Source organism: Chenopodium album, chromosome 13, assembly GCF_948465745.1.
Source record: "Chenopodium album chromosome 13, dcCheAlbu1.1, whole genome shotgun sequence".
In the NCBI taxonomy this organism is placed as follows: domain Eukaryota; kingdom Viridiplantae; phylum Streptophyta; class Magnoliopsida; order Caryophyllales; family Amaranthaceae; genus Chenopodium; species Chenopodium album.
The window spans coordinates 35,450,346-35,460,331 of record NC_137846.1 but is presented as its reverse complement, the minus strand read 5'-3'; positions in this window follow the sequence as shown (position 1 = coordinate 35,460,331).

Genomic DNA, 9,986 nt, shown 5'->3' with positions numbered 1-9,986 from the left:
AACTACACCACAACCATCCCCTTAATGGGGAAATTACTCACTAATCATGACAATAACAAGATTAATCAACAAATAATCAAGAATCAACATGATTAACAAGTAATACCATCAACTAAAACAATAATAAAAAGAAATTAATAAAAATAGAGGAGAGAGAGTTAGAGATTCTCATTGATTGAAAATGTAAATCTACAAACAAGATGATCAATCTTCTTCTTCAAAATCCAAGCTCAACAATGGTGAAACCCTCACTTTCTCTCTCTAAACTACCCTAATCCTAAACTAAACCTAGAGAGAGAAGCTCTCCTAAAACTAAATTAGAGAGTAGAATAATGGATAATAATTGTTCTTTTTCTAATTACCCCAAAAATGGGTATTTATACTAACTTCATAAAACTAGGAAAAATAGAAAAATAAATAAAGAAAATAAATAAAGAAAGAAAAGGAAATAAAAAGAAAATAAAAGAGAAAAGAAATAAAAGAGAAAAGAAAATCAGAAAAGGAAAAGGAAAACAAATAAAAATAAAAGAAAAAGAAATAAAAATAAAACCCACAAATTCCCTCAAAAATCATGAACTATCAGACCCCAATTCCTTCTCTTCGTGGCTCCCTGATTTCCATTCATCACCATCACCACCATTCAACCGCCATTCATCATCATCAATCATCACCGTCGATCAGCTTCAATCAATCAAGGCTGTTAAATTTTCATTAAAACTCGCGTGCGAGGCTCGTGATTGAACCCACATTTGCGCGCCCGCGAAGACATTGCGCAGAGGTCGCGCAAATGCTACTGTATCATTCTGTTCTTTGGAGCCAAATTGTGTGCGCCTTCTGACAGGGCTGTGCGCCCGCGGAGGTCTGGGTAGTCGAAATTGGAGTTGCGTTGGTTGAAGCTGCTGATTGTTGGTGGTCGTTTTGTTGTTGTTGAGGGTGCTGCGTGTTGTTGCTGCAGTTGCTGGAGGTTGGAGGTTGTTGCGATGTTCGTGGTGTTAGTTGCGTGGAGATGATTGGAAGTGGTGGGTGCTGATGGGCGTGTGAGTGGTTAATTGGGTGAAGTGCGGTGGAAACAGGGGAGTTGATTTGTGGTGTGCGTGAGAACAGGGGGTAGTGGTGGCTGTGATTGGTGGAGTTGGTGGTGCGTGGCTGCTGGGTGTGGCTGATTGTGGTGGTTTTGGCGGTGGTTGGTGTTGGTGTGTGTGGTCTTGCTGCTGATTGTGGTTGTTGTGTGGGTGAGGGTGTTATTGGCGTTGGCTGATGGTGTTGTGGTTGGGATGAAGCAGTGAGCAGCAGGGGAAGGTGAGTTGTGGAGCAGGGGAGTTGTGCTTGTTGTAGCTTGGGCTGGTGTAGGATAAAGAAGGATGTGGTGATGGATAAGGGGCAGCAGGTTTGCTTGGCGTATTGGAGCAGCTTATGCATTTGCCTCGAACCTCGGACCTCGAACCTCCGACCTCCTAGCACGATCCTACACAACCAAATAAGCATAAGGGAGAATCGGGACATAAAATAAGATAAATAAAATAAAAATAAATAAAAAAAATGAAAATAAATAAAGGACGAAATAAATTAAAACCAAGACAAATAAAATAAAATAAATAAAATAGAAATAAATAAAATAAAATAGGAAAAAAGACTAAAACTAATAAAATAAAGAAAATAAACTAAAACACACCAAAATTACCAAAATAAACTAGAGACTTTATTAAAGAGAAAACAAGAGAATAAAAGGTAAAATAAGGGAAAATAAACACGAAAATAACCTAAACACTACCCCTAGGAGTGACATAAATATCACTTATCAAATTCCCCCAAGCTAAACCTTTGCTCGTCCTCGAGCAAAGCTAAGGCAAAAGAGAACAAGATGGAATTATTGAAACCAAAAGAAACAAAAATAGAAACAAAGAGAAAGAATGTACACTAACTCACTGTCGTAGGAATCACGGTTGTTTTTAGCTACAACAAGCCCTTAAAACCCCAAAGTCGCCTATGAGGACGAGTGAGGTCTCGTGAGGGTTTCCCAAGAGCTTAACCCACAACTCTTGACAAAAACCAAGGCAAGGCAACAAAAACCAAAGGTAAAGAAAAAGAAACACGAAAAGAAAAAGCAAAACACAAGCTCATATACGGACAAGAGATAAGGACAAGTACTAATGAATGCAAACCTTTCTAAATGGACAAATGTATGCACGTTCCAAGATGTCAATGGTTGATTGAAACATAACACATGCTAAGCATAGAGAACTACTTAGGACTCAATCCACCCTAGCCCCAACCAATCGGGCCACGTTCTCTCTACTAGCTTCAAATCAACCCTTAAGCTAGCTTCTCAAGATTCCACGAAGGAACCGGAAAAAGATAAAGAAATGAAAAACTTTGAGAAGGTAATCCCGACGTCTCAACTATGCATACTCTTTCCATAGGTTTGAGGTCTATCTCCCTCCACCGTTCTTTTGACCTAACCCACTAGAGTCTAAGGGTCTTTTTATTGGTTGTAACGTAAGGCTAAGGGTTAAGGCGAGGTAAAAATTTAAAATTTGGTGAAATTTCCTAAGTGAAGCAAAAAGTGCGGCCGACACTCAAAAATAACTCAAGAATTCACTAAATATCAAGCAAAAATACCACTAATGCCATTCCCCAAAGCTTATTCAACACAAACACACAAAATTCCCCCCAAGCTTGAACAAAGCATTGTCCTCAATGCTTAAACTAAGGAAGAAAATGAAACCAACTAAAATATTTTTGTTGTTTTTGTTTTTTTTTCACTTTTTTTTCTTTTTTTTTTAACTTTATTCAATGTCCTTGCCTTTTTAACTTTGGACGGCTTTTTCTTGAAACTTCATTTGATTTCCATAAATTTGCATATTACTTTACAAGCTCAACTCTAACCAAATCTCAAAATGCATCTTGTCTATGATCAACAACTCAAAACTCAAACCTCACATGCCAATGCTTCACTAACTAAAAGGTTGGTAAACATAGGCCATTAGGTTTGTAATGTGGTTTAAACAAGAGCGGGAAACATAAGGCTCAAATTGGTTAGCAAGTAGGTTTATGCAAAATAGAAAATCAAATTTGTAACAAAATAAAAAGAAGATAAAGAAAAATGAGAAAGAAATACCCTTTTCCTCCCCTAGAGTGCTTCGGTCACGATCTTGGGAACTATAAGTCAAAACAAGGATCAAGACATGCATAGCTAAGGATCCAAATGCGCCACACAACAAAGTGATGAAGGCTAGAACAATGTTACCTCACACGGGATTATAACTAAGCAAATACCAACCAAGGGTGCCAAATCCACTATAGAGAGCAACACCATCTTACCACATACCCGCGAACTAGGGCTTCATGGCGCCCTAAAAGTTCTTAACCCGGCTACCTTAGCATGTAATATCCTAGAGTCAATCAATGACACTCTCAAACCGTGCACACATTAACCACTTAGGAATAAAGGCATTCAAGAGTAAACAAATCCAAAAGATATAATGTCCAAAATAAGTACAAACAAAACACATTTTGCTAAACTTGCCTTGAAGTAAACAAAAATCTTTTTGGATTTTCCAAAAGCATGAAAAACATGGAAATGCATATACTCAAGTGCATGACATGTATGAATCAACATCCCACCAAACATGATAGAATACCCTCCCCCAAGCTTGAATGAAACCAAGCTCTCAAATCATAAACGATGAAACCAAGGAGGGGAAAACAAGGAAAAATTAATCCAACATTACCAACACATGATCTTCAAGTCACAATAAGTAAGAGAGAGAGAGGGAAAAGAAGGATATTACCGGATATGGGATAAATGCAAAATCACACAAAAAACCCGAAATAACCTCATATGAGCCACAATCTCTACAAATAAGGCTTGAATTCCACATGATAGGTAAGTTGAGGCACATTTCCTTGATTCTTGATCATCACCAATGCGCAAGAGTATATCAAGTTGTGTACCTAGCAAGGAACACAAACACGTCCATGAGAGAAAATCTAATCTAAAAACAAAAGAAAATGAAAGCAATAAAACACGGGTTACTTCCCGCAAAGGCTTGTTTAACGTCTAAGCGAGACCGCTCTAGGAAATAATAATTCAACGCACGCAAGAGCTTGTCAAATGCACTACTACACATTTCATGGGGGTGTAAATAGGCAAATGACGGAATAAGGACGTGCAACAAAATTATTGCACGTAAGTGAAGAGGGAGATGCCAAAAGAAAGAAGAAGAAGGATCGAAAGGAAACTCAAGAAAGTAAGAAGTAGAAGAAGGAAAAGAAGAATGGAAAGAAAAGGAAAAAGGCAAATCCTCATCACAAAATTTTTTGTTGGCAAAATTCCTCTTATCCTCAACAATGATGGAAGGAGGGACATGAAAATCATCCATAGAGGGCGGCTCCCCAATAGGCTCTTTGAGATAGGAAGGGAGAGAAATAGGGTAAGAAAGGATGTGGTCAAACCTTAGAGAAAAAGGGGTATGAGAAACGGGAAAAGGGGTAGCTACTCCCTCACCACAAGGCCTCACATCGCCAATGAGGGCATGAAAATCAATCATAGAGTCCTCAAACGAAGGACACTCACGATCTACACCTCCCTCAAGCTCAAAAACTCCAAGGGAATCAACCTTATCCTCCTTTTCACCACAATAGACAACTTTTCGTTCAACTATCTCAAAACCCAAGGTCCCAAAATCATGCATGAATGGAGGTAGATTCATCTCAAACTCATCTAAGTCCCAAGAAGCGTTCTCGATGAAATCATCCAATAATCTATAAGTCCTCATATGACTCTCGAAAAATATGTGGGACATTACCTCAAAAGAGTCTATATACTCGTAGATTGAAGGGTCACAAACATACACTTGAGACTTATCAAGATGGGAAAGAGAATTAGGATTTTCAAAATCAACACTCTCTTCATTCTCTACTCCTTCACCATCACTCGAATGCTCTCTAATGGGATCCTCACTCATATGGGGAAGAGAAGAAGAAGGAAGGGCATTTTCTTGAGAGTTGGCTAATTGGAGAATTTGGCTCTCAAGCATCTTCATTCTAGCTTCCACCTCCCTATTCTCAACTTCCCTCTCCCTATTCTCAACTTCCCTCATCTCTTTATACCTCTCCATCATCTCCATTATCTTCATTATCTTCTCTTCCTTCAAATTTTCCATAGAATTACCCTCATAAAAGGATTCATTAGGAGCATAAGGGAAATCATTCGGAGCCATGTAAGAACAAGAAGATGAGGAGGGAGGATCATTCACATTATATACATGAGCATCATCATATTGGGGAAAGGGGGCATAATCATGCAAATGAGATTCATCATCAACAATAGGAGAAAAAGAGTTGAAATCACTTGTATTAGGTTCACATATAGGATCACAAGACAAATCATGGGGATTCATGCCACCAATAAAACTATTATCACATTGAGAATCAAAATTAGCAACATTACATGCCCTATTGCGTACATCCTTAGCGAACCGTACAAAAAAGCTCCAAGCATTATGAACCGTTAATGCTTGAAATTCACCATTAAACCTACTTTCAACTTCATATCTCGTTTGTTCATTCATGCCACAATAACAAATCTCACAAGCTTCACAAGGATTACAACCATTATAGTTCAAAAACTCTACAAGTCTATGGAAATAGACATAAAAAGGCTCACCATCATATTGAGGAAAAGAAAAACGTGCCATTTTTCATCAACAAAAACAAAACAAAGAGAACAAAAATAAATCAAAGGAAAAATATATACAATGGACTAGTCTCAATAAGATAACACAACGGTAATAGAAGCCGTTCCCCGGCAACGGCGCCAATTTGACAAGGGAATAATCGCGTCGTCAAACGACTACACCTAGATCAAATACAATTTATACAACCTAAACAAACCTAATACGAGTATAAGGCAAGCATAGGGGTCGAACCACAGAGAACGGTTAAACACCACCAAATGTTATTGACAATTAAGCTAGTCCGGAATAGGAGATAAATAAACTAAAGTCTAAAAATGCTAAAACAAGAAATAAAACATTAAGGGAAATGGTTTAGGTATAGCATTCACTTGAACATAAACAAAAGCATAGAAGTTGAATTAATTATGAACTAAACATGCTCAAATATCGAAATAAAGGGTCCAATCTAGCCGCCTTCCGGGGTCAATTGGCTTCTCCTAACATAGCCTCTATGCTTCCACATTAGAACCATATACTAGGAGGTACTATCAAATAACAATCGATAACAATGAACCTTAACTAAGTCAACTTCCGTTCCTTGTTAGCAAAGATTCACCTTTAATCAACCAACAATGTGCACTTGCAAGAAGATTAAAGAATATCAAGCATATAAAGACTTTAATCACAAATTAAATCAATTCTAAACCTAGAACATGCTCAAGATCCAACTACACCACAACCATCCCCTTAATGGGGAAATTACTCACTAATCATGACAATAACAAGATTAATCAACAAATAATCAAGAATCAACATGATTAACAAGTAATACCATCAACTAAAACAATAATAAAAAGAAATTAATAAAAATAGAGGAGAGAGAGTTAGAGATTCTCATTGATTGAAAATGTAAATCTACAAACAAGATGATCAATCTTCTTCTTCAAAATCCAAGCTCAACAATGGTGAAACCCTCACTTTCTCTCTCTAAACTACCCTAATCCTAAACTAAACCTAGAGAGAGAAGCTCTCCTAAAACTAAATTAGAGAGTAGAATAATGGATAATAATTGTTCTTTTTCTAATTACCCCAAAAATGGGTATTTATACTAACTTCATAAAACTAGGAAAAATAGAAAAATAAATAAAGAAAATAAATAAAGAAAGAAAAGGAAATAAAAAGAAAATAAAAGAGAAAAGAAATAAAAGAGAAAAGAAAATCAGAAAAGGAAAAGGAAAACAAATAAAAATAAAAGAAAAAGAAATAAAAATAAAACCCACAAATTCCCTCAAAAATCATGAACTATCAGACCCCAATTCCTTCTCTTCGTGGCTCCCTGATTTCCATTCATCACCATCACCACCATTCAACCGCCATTCATCATCATCAATCATCACCGTCGATCAGCTTCAATCAATCAAGGCTGTTAAATTTTCATTAAAACTCGCGTGCGAGGCTCGTGATTGAACCCACATTTGCGCGCCCGCGAAGACATTGCGCAGAGGTCGCGCAAATGCTACTGTATCATTCTGTTCTTTGGAGCCAAATTGTGTGCGCCTTCTGACAGGGCTGTGCGCCCGCGGAGGTCTGGGTAGTCGAAATTGGAGTTGCGTTGGTTGAAGCTGCTGATTGTTGGTGGTCGTTTTGTTGTTGTTGAGGGTGCTGCGTGTTGTTGCTGCAGTTGCTGGAGGTTGGAGGTTGTTGCGATGTTCGTGGTGTTAGTTGCGTGGAGATGATTGGAAGTGGTGGGTGCTGATGGGCGTGTGAGTGGTTAATTGGGTGAAGTGCGGTGGAAACAGGGGAGTTGATTTGTGGTGTGCGTGAGAACAGGGGGTAGTGGTGGCTGTGATTGGTGGAGTTGGTGGTGCGTGGCTGCTGGGTGTGGCTGATTGTGGTGGTTTTGGCGGTGGTTGGTGTTGGTGTGTGTGGTCTTGCTGCTGATTGTGGTTGTTGTGTGGGTGAGGGTGTTATTGGCGTTGGCTGATGGTGTTGTGGTTGGGATGAAGCAGTGAGCAGCAGGGGAAGGTGAGTTGTGGAGCAGGGGAGTTGTGCTTGTTGTAGCTTGGGCTGGTGTAGGATAAAGAAGGATGTGGTGATGGATAAGGGGCAGCAGGTTTGCTTGGCGTATTGGAGCAGCTTATGCATTTGCCTCGAACCTCGGACCTCGAACCTCCGACCTCCTAGCACGATCCTACACAACCAAATAAGCATAAGGGAGAATCGGGACATAAAATAAGATAAATAAAATAAAAATAAATAAAAAAAATGAAAATAAATAAAGGACGAAATAAATTAAAACCAAGACAAATAAAATAAAATAAATAAAATAGAAATAAATAAAATAAAATAGGAAAAAAGACTAAAACTAATAAAATAAAGAAAATAAACTAAAACACACCAAAATTACCAAAATAAACTAGAGACTTTATTAAAGAGAAAACAAGAGAATAAAAGGTAAAATAAGGGAAAATAAACACGAAAATAACCTAAACACTACCCCTAGGAGTGACATAAATATCACTTATCAAATTCCCCCAAGCTAAACCTTTGCTCGTCCTCGAGCAAAGCTAAGGCAAAAGAGAACAAGATGGAATTATTGAAACCAAAAGAAACAAAAATAGAAACAAAGAGAAAGAATGTACACTAACTCACTGTCGTAGGAATCACGGTTGTTTTTAGCTACAACAAGCCCTTAAAACCCCAAAGTCGCCTATGAGGACGAGTGAGGTCTCGTGAGGGTTTCCCAAGAGCTTAACCCACAACTCTTGACAAAAACCAAGGCAAGGCAACAAAAACCAAAGGTAAAGAAAAAGAAACACGAAAAGAAAAAGCAAAACACAAGCTCATATACGGACAAGAGATAAGGACAAGTACTAATGAATGCAAACCTTTCTAAATGGACAAATGTATGCACGTTCCAAGATGTCAATGGTTGATTGAAACATAACACATGCTAAGCATAGAGAACTACTTAGGACTCAATCCACCCTAGCCCCAACCAATCGGGCCACGTTCTCTCTACTAGCTTCAAATCAACCCTTAAGCTAGCTTCTCAAGATTCCACGAAGGAACCGGAAAAAGATAAAGAAATGAAAAACTTTGAGAAGGTAATCCCGACGTCTCAACTATGCATACTCTTTCCATAGGTTTGAGGTCTATCTCCCTCCACCGTTCTTTTGACCTAACCCACTAGAGTCTAAGGGTCTTTTTATTGGTTGTAACGTAAGGCTAAGGGTTAAGGCGAGGTAAAAATTTAAAATTTGGTGAAATTTCCTAAGTGAAGCAAAAAGTGCGGCCGACACTCAAAAATAACTCAAGAATTCACTAAATATCAAGCAAAAATACTAACGAGTGGATGAGACTCGAAAAGTTCTAAGTATTCGTGTGCGTAATTTTGATTAACATTATTGGCATAAGCATAAAAAAGGTCCGCATTGGAAAGACCCATCCGTAATGCGTCAAAAACATAGGCTTTTTACATGTAGGAAATTTGGGAAATATTTTTCACAACTAGAATTGAAAAAACGCTGTGAAAATCGAAAAATTCTAAAAATAGAGAAAACTGCTGAGGCGTGTAGGAATCGTCGCTGAGAGAACAAAGCCCATCACAGTGCGATGGCTCTGTCGCGACGCGATAGCAATATCACGGTGCTACAGGGCCATCTCCCCGCGATGGTCCCTGTTTTCTCGCGCCATGTTCTTCTCATACCGAGCTAGAAGTCTGCCTTCTTACATTGACCGGTTCTAGTACTATTTGGCCGATTTTACTTCCTGATTGAGTTTTTCCTTCTTTTCTAAAACCCATATGTGTTCTACATATGGCCATAACCCTATGGGAATTCACGCTCCATCTACCCAATCGAACGTTCATTGTAACGAAGGGTACATCCAAGTTTGTGAATTCACCAAACCATTGAAGTAAGTTTAACTTGCGGGGTCCCATCCATACTCGCCAACCCTTCCAAAGGTAAGGCTTCCTTGTGATGCATCTTGACTCATAACCATGGGCCCTCTTTTTAACTACCCTAATCATTGAACTTTAGAGAACTAGAGCCATGGTTAGGTTGCAAACTCATTACATCATGTTGTGACTGTTTGACTACTTGTGCATTATTTACTTGTGCATATTTATATGTGATTAAACTAACCGTTTGTTTGACTTGTGATTATAAATATGCTTAAATAAACTAACCAATGACTAAAAGACTTAAAATAAATTTCTTAATTAATTGATTAATTAATTTGAGCTAATAAATATGTCTAAAATCGAGTCATAGTTCCTTTGAGTCAACCTTGATTTTTATTCCT